This window comes from Musa acuminata, chromosome BXJ2-6 (genome assembly GCF_036884655.1).
Source record: "Musa acuminata AAA Group cultivar baxijiao chromosome BXJ2-6, Cavendish_Baxijiao_AAA, whole genome shotgun sequence".
Taxonomy (NCBI): domain Eukaryota; kingdom Viridiplantae; phylum Streptophyta; class Magnoliopsida; order Zingiberales; family Musaceae; genus Musa; species Musa acuminata.
The window spans coordinates 11,981,934-11,995,926 of record NC_088343.1 but is presented as its reverse complement, the minus strand read 5'-3'; the positions used below and the strand labels follow the sequence as shown (position 1 = coordinate 11,995,926).

The window sequence follows — 13,993 nt, the reverse complement described above, 5'->3', positions numbered from 1 at the left end:
AGATGAAAGTTCGATGTTTGTCAGTAAACAATTAGATCAATCTGAAGTCACAAGAAAATGTTATCAAGAGCATGATATTGTCTATCCTCGCATGAAAGTATACTTTCTTAGATGGGAAAATGGAGATATGATTGGTTGGATTTCTATAGTAGATAATTGTTTTTATTTTCATAAAATTCTAAAAGATTCTAAAGTGAAAATAGTTTCAATCTGACTAGATAGGGATACTATTCAATGGTATGATTTGTATAAAACTTATTACGGAGTTTCCTCGTGAGAGCAATTTAAGAAATGACTTCTTACTCGTTTTGGATCATCAGAATATGAGAATGTTGATGGGCAACTTGTTAAGATTCGTCGTATTTCTATTATGTTAGAGTATCAAAGTTGATTTGAATGACTATCAAATCAAGCTAAAGATTAGTATGAAAGACAATTGGTGGGAACATTCATTGGATGTTTTAATTCAGACATTCGTTACGAAGTTAAGGCTTGCTAACCTCACACCATGATAGTTGTAATTTCTTTTGCACGATTGCATGAAGAAAAAATTAACATGAAAAATCGTCGAACTAGGAGTGTTAATAAACGATTGACTAGCAAGTCAACTATTTCAATTATTCCTAATCATAATCCTAATACTAAAAGACTGGCTAAAGTGGAACTTAAAGAACGATTAGCAAATGGTTTGTGCTGGCATTGTAATGAAAAGTGGAGCAGGGAGCATCATTGCAAGCAAGGAAACTTTTGATGATTGAATCGATTAAGGACGAACCAAAGATTGAGGATGTAGACTATGATCATGAAGGTACTAATAATGATGAGATTATTGAACGTGTTATTCATGCATTAGCTGATTATTTTTTGAAATGTTAATTTATTACTGTTTTGATTGATATTGGTAACATCAATAATTTTATAGATAGTAAGGTTGTTGCGCGATTGTCCTATCACGTTGAACGTTGTGATAATTTTGAGGTGAAGGTTGCTGACGTGCGAATTTTAACTTGTGATAATAAATATTTTAAAATGAAGTTTGTTATGTAGAGCCAAGAGTTGCTGTCGATTTTTTCTTAGTACCATTAGAGGACTATGAGGGTGTGCTTGGAATTACGTCGCTCTTAACTGTGGGTAATATTTCTTGAATTTTTTCAAATTAATTATATTTTTTTTATTAATAGAAAGCAAGTGATCCTAATGCGAAACATGATAGTAAGGTCACAACCAGCTATAAAATGGAGATGGTTCTTTAAAAGACACCATAGATTTTGTATCCAATTATGGAGCATTGAAAAGGAAGCTACAATACTTGAACAAGATAAAAAATATTTAATTATTACTTGAAGAATTTATGAATGTATTTGTAGAACCATAAGGACTTTCATTTCTTCAATCACATAATTACCAAATTCTTTTACTGTGTGGGAGTGCACCAACTAATGTTCGACCCTATTAATATCTACACTTCCAAAAGACAATGATAGATAAAATTGTTAAAGAGATGCTTGAAGAAAGATGGTTCTTGATAGATGTATAGATTATCGAGCACTCAATAATATTACAGTGAAAGATAAGTATTCCATCTCATTCTAGTGGTGGATGAGTTACTTGATGAATCAGGAGGTGCATAAGTTTTCACTAAAATGGATTTACGATCTAGCCATCACCAAATTCATGTACATAAAGATGACATTCTAAAAACTGCTTATCATCTGCAAATAGATAGACAAACTAAAGCGGTGAACTATCTAAAAAAACTATCTTTGGTAAACTAAAGGAGTTGATGAAATGACTTTTTTTAGACATAATGGTGGTACAATATACTTATTACTCTTCTACTAAAATAACTTTTTTTGAAGCGATTTATGGTCGACATACTCCCATGATTATAAAAAATATGTCTGGTTCTTCTAAGGTTGATCAAGTGGATAAGGAATTGCTTGATAAGGCTAAGAGTATTCAACTTTTAAGAGATAATCTCGTAGTCTCACAATCTAGAATGAAGCAACAAGCTGATAAGCATCATAGTGAGCGAGAGTTTGCAGTGGGCAATTGGGTTTTACTTCGACTTCAACTTTACATGCAAACTTCTATAAATGTTTTGTCTTTTATGAAGTTATCTATTTGATTCTTTGGACCTTATAAGGTGTTAGAACGTATTGGTTTAGTTGCTTATTGTTTGGACTTGTCAGTAAGCTCTAAGATACATCTAATTTTTCATATTTCTTGCTTTAAAAAGAAGCTAAGTAAGAATGATGTGGTACAACACCATTTGCTAGATATTTCTTCTAATGGTGAGGTTCAAATCTTGCCACAAGTCATACTTGATTGACATATTGTGATGCGCTATAGATATCCTTTCGCTTGTTCAATGGTCTAGCGTATCAATTGAAGTTACAACTTGAGAGTCTTACAAAGCATTGAAGAGAAGATTTTAGAGTTCTTTGCTCCTGGACAAGGCTGTTTTGGAGATGCAAGAAATGTTAGGATTCCTTAATTTTTAAAAATCCTTAATTTTAAGGATTTGATTTTAATTTTTAATTTTTAATTAGTTTTTCCTAAATATGATAGGAGTTTTTGAGTTTTTTCCAAGATAGGATAGCAAATTAGATATTGATATTTTTATTTATTTCTTTTGTTAGAAGTCCTGGTCCTAGTTGATTATGAACTAAATAACTATATATATATATAGTTATGTATGTATGTATGTATGTAATACATTTGATTTTTTTAAGCAATGAAATACAACTCATTGTGACCAATTGAACCTCTCGAAGGGATTAAAAAGAAGTTGATCCTCTGGAAATGATCAAATTCTTATTTCTTTTCTTAGATTAAGATTTTAGGGTTTTATCAAACTGATTGTATATTAATTGTTTGCATAGGAACCAATGAAATTAGATACCTGTCTGCATAAAATTTCACTGTACTTTGTTCGCTAGATTCATAGCCAGCATTTGTATTTATAATCAATCATCAGACTTCCTTGTGGTCGTGGTCGGCTCTTGTAGGATTCAGGCAAGAAATTATAGTTTTCGTTTTCGTTTCTGGACTGCTAGAAAGCCCTTTTATTCTTCTTCTCAAAGCAAAATTAATATTCAATCAATTAATTGCTTATCAAAATAGTAGAGGGCCTTTTCGACGGCAAACAACGCTGGCAAATAAGATCAAAAGGCCAGGTAGAGTCTCGAGTGTCGAGCAACACAGCGGCAAGCACACCTTGCAATGCTCCACAGAGCCCTCAGAATGGCTGTCGATCTTGATACCAACTTGACTAAATCCAACAAATCAACTCTTGGAACGTTAACAGCTTTCTTGACCATGTAGGGCAGGCAGCAAGGTAAGCCCAAAACTGGCAAAAAATTCATTAAAGAACAGCATAGAAAGAGGGAATCGCAAACACTGAACATAAGAGGGGGATCAACCACGAAAGAAGGAAAGTTGGGTCGCTGAAATGGATATTTCAGCACAGGGTAGCAGTAGGGAATGTGTCTTCTCGAAAGTAAAGACTTTTAGTACTTCATGTGGAAAATACACATCCATAGTGTGCTTTAACAGGTCTGATAGCAAACGATAGCAAACAAGAACATATACATATATATTGTCCACGATTGTGGTGTAACGTACATGAACATACCCGAGTAAAAAAACACACAGGTATGATTGATAGTGTGCTTTAACAGAGAAAGGCAAAGGACAACAGTTAGTACACCAGAAAGAAGAAAAGGTTTGACATCTTTGCCTAAAACAAATGCCTTGGTAGTGAGATAAACTAACATTAGAGACAACACCTATGAACCAGCTACAAAAGTGGCCCAAAATGGTGAGGGCATCCATGACTGATAAACATGCAATAGATTGAATGACCACACAAGGATATGCAAACTAGAAAAAAAAAACTGATAATACAGCTGACTATGATAATGTAAGAGAAGGTATCCGTATAAGAGAGGAGTTTTACCTCAAGCAGCAACATGCAATCTGGATGAGGTCAATATGCAGCTAAAACTGCCGACTGTGCTGCTTGGTGATCTGTGTAATGAACTTCAAGAAATACGGAATTACAGTGAGACAAAAGACTAATCTTAGTGGGCAGTTATAGCCCTAAATGATGCATAAGTGCTGTGTTTGTTCTATTTTTTGGGAACAACAGAAATGAAAGCACAAGTAGGTTGATATGTTGTGTTCAGTGGTCAGGCACTATAAGCAGCTTACCATAAAAGGTCTCTGTTGGGACATCCAGATGATTAGCACATTATTATACAGATGATAAGTCTCAACTTCAGATTCATGTTGGAGCATATTATATATATGCAATTTAAAATAATGAAAAAAATAATTTATAGAAAAAAAACCCTCACTAATCTAGGCATATAAAGTTGAGTCTCATCTCACATCAAGTCAGAAAGAGCAACATCTACAGTAGTCAAGTTGGTATGATGCAAATAGCTAACCTCTAAGGCTCACAAAGTAAGGAAGAAAACCACAAAAGAAATTAAATGGGCACTTACCAATCAAGAGCCTCATAATGGTCTGCATAGACCATGTAACCAACACACATAACTCCATGAAGTGTGTGAGGGAGTCCATGATGTCGATGGTGAAGTAGTAATGCAGTCCGAAAGATCAAGCAAGAGATTGGTAAATAGCTAACCTCTAATGCTCACAAAGTAAGGAAGAAAACCACAAAAGAAATTAAATGGGCATTTACCAATCAAGAGCCTCATAATGGTCTGCATAGACCATGCAACCAACACACATAACTCCATGAAGTGTGTGAGGGAGTCCATGATGTCGATGGTGAAGTAGTAATGCAGTCCGAAAGATCAAGACAAGCAAGAGATTGCACAGCATGAGGCATAAAAATTTCTATTCATTGCCCACTTCATTGTTTCTCAAAATCAAGAAAGAGCAACATGATTCCCCTCAGTCCGCAAGACAAATTCACTAAATCCACATCAAGCCAAATAATTGTACAAAAATGCCACTGACCATCGACATGCTTCAAAAAGAAATATTACTTGACCTTAATTATGCCAAGTATCCCTACTTTCTATGAAATACTTCAGATTACCAGACATTATTACACTTGCATGATCTGCAACATAATAAATCAAAATCTATTATCAGGTTTGACTAATCTTAACTTCTTTACTAATAGTTGTCAATGGCTGAATTTGTTGAATCTCGTATTTTGATGATGAAACTACTTGATATATGTTTATGATTTAATCTGCGTTTTGAGTGACGCAGGATGCTTTGATCAGGATGAGACAATTAAAGCAGGAAAATCATGTTGTGCCGGAGGAACATGTCAAGAGATTGGACGTCGGGCCGGTGGATCGGTCGACGTATCGACAGAAGGCTTCGGGCCGTGGACTCGGGCATCGGGCCAAGAAGAGCGGGTATTGTGCCAAGGATATCGGAGTTGCGGAGTCAACTGGCCGATTGGGCAATAGGCCGCAGGAGAGGACGATGCGCCGAAGAATCAGACGAAGCGTCGAGGGACCAATGACATGCCGGACAACTTGGTTAATTGCTAAGGATTAATTGTCTCGATCGAAGTTTTGTTTTAATTGTGCAGGATTAACTATGATAACGATGAAGACATAAAGCGAAACAAAGTGTCGGAGTCAAGCGCGAAGGATTTGTTGCGAGTTCGAGAGTTCGACGGAAGTTCGAAGATTCGTTGGGAGTTCGCGGAGCTCGCCGAGAAAGATCGGAGCTTGCCGAAGAAGCTCGTTGGAACTCGCTAAGAACAAATCGTGAAGTCTAGGAGCTTGCCGGGAGTCCGCAGAATGGTTTCCGAGAGTTCATCGGAAGACCGCCGGAAGTTTGCCGGAAGCTCGCCAAAAGAAGTCTTGACTTGCGGACTTTGTAAAAGCTTAGAAAATGTCTTTAAATTCATAGTTAGCACGTTAATTAGGGTTAGGATTAGGTGTTAATCCTATAACCCAAGTAGGGGCCAATTAGGCCCAAGTTCGGACTGGTTTGGACCAAGTTTGGAGCCAAACCAAGTGAGCTGGAATAGTGAAAGAGGTGCCACCGCCAGGGTTGGAGGTAGCACCGCCCAGGCTATGTCTTCCAGCGAGGTTGGGAGGTGCAACCGCCCCAGCCAGGAGGTGCAACCGCCAGGGCTGCGAGGCTGGGAGGTGCAACCGCCCCAGCCGAGAGGTGCAACCGCCCAGAGCTCAGTCTTCGAGCTAGACTGGGCGGTGCAACCTCCTCTGCCAAGAGGTAGCACCGCCAGAGCTCAAGTTTCGAGCTCTGCCAGGCGATGCAACCACCGAGCTCAGTCTTCGAGCTCTGGCAGAGAGGTGCATCAGCCTGAGCTCAGTCTCGAGCCCTGCCAGGTGATGCAATCACCGAGCTCAGTCTTCGAGCTCTGGCAGAGAGGTGCATCAGCCTGAGCTCAGTTTGGAGCTCTGCCAGGTGATGCAACCACCGAGCTCAGTTTCGAGCTCTGTCAGGTGATGCAATCACCAAGCTCAGTCTTCGAGCTCTGCCATGTGATGCAATCACCGAGCTCAGTCTTCGAGCTCTGGCAGAGAGAAGCAATCGCCTGAGCTCAGTCTTCGAGCTCTGCCAGGCGGTGCCACCTCTCCAGTCAAGAGGTGCAACCGCCTGATCCCAGAATTCTGGGATTTGATCGATTTGATCGTTTTGAGCTCCAAATTTGAACTGGGTTGGGGCCTATAAATACCCCACCCATTCAGCACTGAAAAGATACAGATCCACACCGAATTCTTGATCTTTTCAGTGATTCTAAGAGCTCAAATTTGTGTAAAGTCCTAAAGTTCTCCTCCTTCTGTTCTTCAAGTCTTGAGTTGTAAAGAGAGGAGAGAAAGGATCTGTAAAGGTTGTCTCCTGAGCCTGTCAAAAGGAGAGAAACTGTAAAAGGGCAGTTAGCCTTCGCCCATTGAAGGAAGGCAGCTAGTTGACGTCGGTGACCTCGTCGGAGGAGGAAGCCAAAAGTGGAGTAGGTCAAGACTGACCGAACCACTCTAAATCTCTGGTTTGCTTTTACCTTGAGCACTTTATCATTACTGCAAACCTCCTACATTGCTACTGCCCTCAGCGCCTTTACAAACGAGTTTTTAAGCTCTGATCTTTCAGAATCTGCATTCAAACGTAAATCGTGTTTTCGTACGATCTTCACACTGCAGTTTACGCTTACATTCGGATTCCATTTATAACTGCAAATTGCTTTCTACGTAAAACGCTTTTCAAGGTTCAAAACTGCTTTTAGACGCAAAACTACATTTAGACGTAAAATTACGTTTAGACGTAAAACTGCGTTTAGACGCAAAACTGCGTTTAGACGTAAAACTGCGTTTAGACGTAAAACTGCGTTTAGACGCAAAACTGCGTTTAGACGTAAAACTGCGTTTAGACGTAAAACTGCGTTTTGACGTAAAACTGCGTTTGGACGTAAAACTGAGTTTAGACGCAAACTGCGCTTAGACGCAAACTGTGCTTAGACGCAAACTGCGCTTAGACGCAAACTGTGTTTAGACGCAAACTGCGCTTAGACGCAATCTGCACTTAGACGCAAACTGCACTTAGATACAAACTGAGAATTAGCTTTTGCATCATAATAGCTTTTATTGAACGAACGCAGCTTTTGGTTTTTAATCGCTGTAAGATTTCCGTTGCACTAATTCACCCCCCCCCTCTTAGTGCTCTCGATCCTAACAATTGGTATCAGAGCGGGGTATTTCTCATTTCGGATTTACACCCGAGAGAAATGGCTCTTCAAGAGGGCTATTCGGTCTTTCGTCCACCGTTCTTTAACGGATTGGACTACACTTACTGGAAAACTCGAATGAGAGTTTTCTTGATTTCTCTAAATCTGGATTTATGGAATATCATTGAAAACGGTTTTCAACTTCCCTCTAAACCAACAAACGAATGGTCGGATTTGGAGAAGAAGTATTTTTCTTTAAACGCAAAGGCTATGAATGCCTTATTTTGCGCTTTGGACAAAAATGAGTTCAATCGGATTTCTACGTGCGAAACGGCTTTTGACATTTGGCGAACACTTGAAATCACGCACGAGGGAACTAGTAGAGTCAAAGACTCGAAAGTTCACTTTTTATTGCATGATTTTGAGCTTTTTCGAATGCAACCAAGCGAGACTATAGGCGACATGTACACCCGTTCCACGGATGTCGTCAATAGTTTAAGAGCTCTTGGAAAATGTTTTTCGGATTTTGAACTCGTAAACAAGATTTTGCGTTCTCTTTCTAAGAAGTGGAATTCAAAAGTAACTGCAATACAAGAAGCTAAAAACCTAAACAACTTACCACTTGAAGAACTAATTGGTTCGTTGATAACATACGAAATGGTGCACAATGAACATGATGAACATGTTGAACACAATCACCTTCCAAAGAACAGGAAGGATTTGGAACTCCGGACAAATGAATGTCACTTGAGCGATGACTCAAGTGATGAGGACAATGATGAACAAAACAACCTTCCAAAGAACAGGAAGGATTTGGGACATAGAACATTTGAAGACCACTCGAGCATAAGCTCAAGTGATGGTGAACTTAAACTACAAATGAAACGAAAATTAAAAAGCAAAAAGAATGGAACTACTTGCTTTAAACGCAAGAAGAAGAACAAAAGTTGGGATGAATCGAGCTCCTCCGAAGACGAAGAAAAAATCAACAAAAGCGAGGTGGCAAACTACGCCTTAACAGCCTACGACGTTGAGGTAATTAGAATGCCTTTGATTTATTTTGAAATTACTTGACGCTTTCATGATGTATTTTCTTTTTAGTTTAGAATTAATTTTCTTGAAAATTACATGATCATGCTAGTAATTTCGAAAATGATAATATTGCATATGCTATAATAAATAAATAAAATGATCTTGATTGAAAATATGAAATCATGGTTAAGAAGTAAAAATGTGTATTACGTTGATTTCCATTGATATTTCTCGACTTTAATTAAAGATCATGTTTGATTTGAAGAAATGCATAATGATGAAATTAAATATTTTGATTAACAATTTTATGCATGAGGTTTTAAGCCAATGATAAGCATGTGTTATTCTCATGAGTATATTTGAAAAACTATGGCAAAAATGTGCTCGAATGCATGAACGTGTTAAGATTATTTTTCGGACATTCTTGATTCAATGTTCAAATCACTTAATTGCCATGATGATTTTACACTATAACATGTTGGAAATTATATGTTTTGGATACATAAATTTTTATGATCATGAGCATGTTTTATCTTCATAATTGAACTTGAAAATCTATAGCAAAATCTTATCCGAATGCATGAAAGTACTAATTTCATTTTCGGATTCACTTAACAATTGGTATCCTAACAATCGGGTTTTCTCATACACTTATGAAAAATATTTTTCTAAAATGGATTTGATGAAATGATTCCTGCTTATAAATTCCATCTTGAAATATGAATGATAGTGTCTTTGCTTGCAAAGATTTGTTTCACATACATATCTCCTATGATTCATGTGCAGAAAAAGAATTTATAAATCATAATACAATGAGAATTCTAATGCAAAAATAAAGTGCTTTTGTGATTCTTTGCTAAAGAGAATAATTATTAAAATCATGATCTTGATAATTATAACATGAAGCTCTTTATAAATCAAGATCGTTCATTATGCTCCCTAGATTTATCAAAAAGGAGTTCTTCAAATGAAATGCAACTTGTCTTTTGATTTCATGATATTTTGTGAATCTCGAAATTAATTTTAATGACTTGATTATGAATTGATTTGAATAAGTTTTATTTAAATCATAATATTGATCTTGCAAAATTGAAGTCACAAATAATATCTTGTGGTATTCATGAATTGATACTCACAATATGAAAGCATTGATATTCATGACTTGGATTGGATTGAAACATTGTGTGCTTAAATTAATCATTCTCCTATGTTTCAAAAATTCCTTAAATGCCTTATGTGATGATTGAAAACTAACTTGATTTATGATGAATCATGAATCATGACTTGATCTATGATGTAAATGCCTTGAAATAATTGAAATATTTAACACTTTTATGCTCTTACCCCTACCTTCTTCTTGTTTTCAATGATAAAATGGGGAGAAGTTTTGATCATGCATGGTAGGATATAATTTGACAAAATTGATACCATCATGATATGAAACATTTATGATGTGCAATTATGCATGCAATACTTGCTTTCTAATTATGATGTGATGTATTGCATATGATGTAAATCATGATCTAAAATGCTATGAGTGCCAAGTTACACATTTTGAGAAGAAATTGCTATATTGAAACATTAATGTAATTATGAATGGTGATATGATATCATGCATGTAATACTTTAACTTATGATAATGATGCATGCAATGATAAAATATTCATGATGAAAAATTGTCTTGACATTCATAACTTGATTATTCATCCTTTGTCATGATTTTGAAATCGTTGTAAAAGGAAAAAAGAAGTACAAAACTGTATTCTCTCTTCCTTTTTTACAATGACAAAGGGGGAGATAGCTAGCTTGTACAAGTCAAGAAGATGCAAAAACTTGACTGCTTGCTTGCCTATCTTAAGCAGCAAAGATTGCTAACTTGCTCATTTCAAGAAGAAAAATTGTCTTCTTGAACATCACTATCTTGAATATCTTAGTTGAAGCAAAACTTGCAATTTGCACATTGCAATAGGAAGCAAGAATCATGAGCTTACACAAGAAAGCTATCTTGTATTTGCTTTCGAAATTTTTGCTAGCTTATATATTGTGAAACTTGTATATCGTAAAAATTGCTAGCTTGTTGGTCTAAAGAGAAGCAAAAAGTTGCTATCTCAAAAGAGGCAAAAATGCTAACTTGCGCATCTAGCAAAGTGAGCAAAATTTTCAAGAAGCAAGAGTTGCCTTCTTGAACATCTCTAATTTGCTAGCTTACATGATGTAGAACTTGCTATCTCATATGCTATAAAACTTGCATATCTAAAACTTGATAGCATGAATGTTCTAAGCATGATGAAATACTTGCTAAATCTTCTAGCTCCAAAGATTGCATTATGATAAAACTTGATACTATGTTTTTCATGCAATGAATTGAACCAATATCACAAACACTTGATTGTGGTACTTCTCCTTTTTGTTGATGACAAAGGGGGAGAAGTATGTTGATGACATGACATGTGATGCATAAGTTTATGCATATGTTCATGTTGATGTGTTGCAAGTATTCATGATGAATATTGCAATGACTTGAATTCAGGTTGAATTCAAGGTTCTATCAATATGGCATATTGATAGGGGGAGTTTGTTAAAACTCCGGGAGTTAAGTTTAACTCCGTCATCAAGTGGTTGTCATCATCAAAAAGGGGGAGATTGTTGAATCTCGTATTTTGATGATGAAACTACTTGATATATGTTTATGATTTAATCTGCGTTTTGAGTGACGCAGGATGCTTTGATCAGGATGAGACAATTAAAGCAGGAAAATCATGTTGTGCCGGAGGAACATGTCAAGAGATTGGACGTCGGGCCGGTGGATCGGTCGACGTATCGACAGAAGGCTTCGGGCCGTGGACTCGGGCATCGGGCCAAGAAGAGCGGGTATTGTGCCAAGGATATCGGAGTTGCGGAGTCAACTGGCCGATTGGGCAATAGGCCGCAGGAGAGGACGATGCGCCGAAGAATCAGACGAAGCGTCGAGGGACCAATGACATGCCGGACAACTTGGTTAATTGCTAAGGATTAATTGTCTCGATCGAAGTTTTGTTTTAATTGTGCAGGATTAACTATGATAACGATGAAGACATAAAGCGAAACAAAGTGTCGGAGTCAAGCGCGAAGGATTTGTTGCGAGTTCGAGAGTTCGACGGAAGTTCGAAGATTCGTTGGGAGTTCGCGGAGCTCGCCGAGAAAGATCGGAGCTTGCCGAAGAAGCTCGTTGGAACTCGCTAAGAACAAATCGTGAAGTCTAGGAGCTTGCCGGGAGTCCGCAGAATGGTTTCCGAGAGTTCATCGGAAGACCGCCGGAAGTTTGCCGGAAGCTCGCCAAAAGAAGTCTTGACTTGCGGACTTTGTAAAAGCTTAGAAAATGTCTTTAAATTCATAGTTAGCACGTTAATTAGGGTTAGGATTAGGTGTTAATCCTATAACCCAAGTAGGGGCCAATTAGGCCCAAGTTCGGACTGGTTTGGACCAAGTTTGGAGCCAAACCAAGTGAGCTGGAATAGTGAAAGAGGTGCCACCGCCAGGGTTGGAGGTAGCACCGCCCAGGCTATGTCTTCCAGCGAGGTTGGGAGGTGCAACCGCCCCAGCCAGGAGGTGCAACCGCCAGGGCTGCGAGGCTGGGAGGTGCAACCGCCCCAGCCGAGAGGTGCAACCGCCCAGAGCTCAGTCTTCGAGCTAGACTGGGCGGTGCAACCTCCTCTGCCAAGAGGTAGCACCGCCAGAGCTCAAGTTTCGAGCTCTGCCAGGCGATGCAACCACCGAGCTCAGTCTTCGAGCTCTGGCAGAGAGGTGCATCAGCCTGAGCTCAGTCTCGAGCCCTGCCAGGTGATGCAATCACCGAGCTCAGTCTTCGAGCTCTGGCAGAGAGGTGCATCAGCCTGAGCTCAGTTTGGAGCTCTGCCAGGTGATGCAACCACCGAGCTCAGTTTCGAGCTCTGTCAGGTGATGCAATCACCAAGCTCAGTCTTCGAGCTCTGCCATGTGATGCAATCACCGAGCTCAGTCTTCGAGCTCTGGCAGAGAGAAGCAATCGCCTGAGCTCAGTCTTCGAGCTCTGCCAGGCGGTGCCACCTCTCCAGTCAAGAGGTGCAACCGCCTGATCCCAGAATTCTGGGATTTGATCGATTTGATCGTTTTGAGCTCCAAATTTGAACTGGGTTGGGGCCTATAAATACCCCACCCATTCAGCACTGAAAAGATACAGATCCACACCGAATTCTTGATCTTTTCAGTGATTCTAAGAGCTCAAATTTGTGTAAAGTCCTAAAGTTCTCCTCCTTCTGTTCTTCAAGTCTTGAGTTGTAAAGAGAGGAGAGAAAGGATCTGTAAAGGTTGTCTCCTGAGCCTGTCAAAAGGAGAGAAACTGTAAAAGGGCAGTTAGCCTTCGCCCATTGAAGGAAGGCAGCTAGTTGACGTCGGTGACCTCGTCGGAGGAGGAAGCCAAAAGTGGAGTAGGTCAAGACTGACCGAACCACTCTAAATCTCTGGTTTGCTTTTACCTTGAGCACTTTATCATTACTGCAAACCTCCTACATTGCTACTGCCCTCAGCGCCTTTACAAACGAGTTTTTAAGCTCTGATCTTTCAGAATCTGCATTCAAACGTAAATCGTGTTTTCGTACGATCTTCACACTGCAGTTTACGCTTACATTCGGATTCCATTTATAACTGCAAATTGCTTTCTACGTAAAACGCTTTTCAAGGTTCAAAACTGCTTTTAGACGCAAAACTACATTTAGACGTAAAATTACGTTTAGACGTAAAACTGCGTTTAGACGCAAAACTGCGTTTAGACGTAAAACTGCGTTTAGACGTAAAACTGCGTTTAGACGCAAAACTGCGTTTAGACGTAAAACTGCGTTTAGACGTAAAACTGCGTTTTGACGTAAAACTGCGTTTGGACGTAAAACTGAGTTTAGACGCAAACTGCGCTTAGACGCAAACTGCGCTTAGACGCAAACTGTGTTTAGACGCAAACTGCGCTTAGACGCAATCTGCACTTAGACGCAAACTGCACTTAGATACAAACTGAGAATTAGCTTTTGCATCATAATAGCTTTTATTGAACGAACGCAGCTTTTGGTTTTTAATCGCTGTAAGATTTCCGCTGCACTAATTCACCCCCCCCCTCTTAGTGCTCTCGATCCTAACAGAATTAAACCAGGATCTACAATACAAAACCTGACATGACTACCAAAGACATCTGAAAACAGAACTCAATTTAATGTTAAGGTCTAACTGATGGAAGAAAAATAAATCAAACTATGCTAAGAAGGAAAA

General features: G+C 38.7%; 1 long non-coding RNA gene across 1 annotated transcript; it reads right to left on the bottom strand.

Annotated features, from left to right (window-relative positions):
• Nucleotides 1–3,573: 3,573 nt before the first annotated feature.
• On the bottom strand, nucleotides 3,574–5,754 carry LOC135614878 (uncharacterized). Its single transcript, XR_010487765.1, has 2 exons — nucleotides 3,962–5,754; nucleotides 3,574–3,839 (listed from the first exon to the last, which is right to left on the bottom strand). It is a non-coding gene; the product is annotated as an uncharacterized LOC135614878 (long non-coding RNA).
• Nucleotides 5,755–13,993: the final 8,239 nt, after the last annotated feature.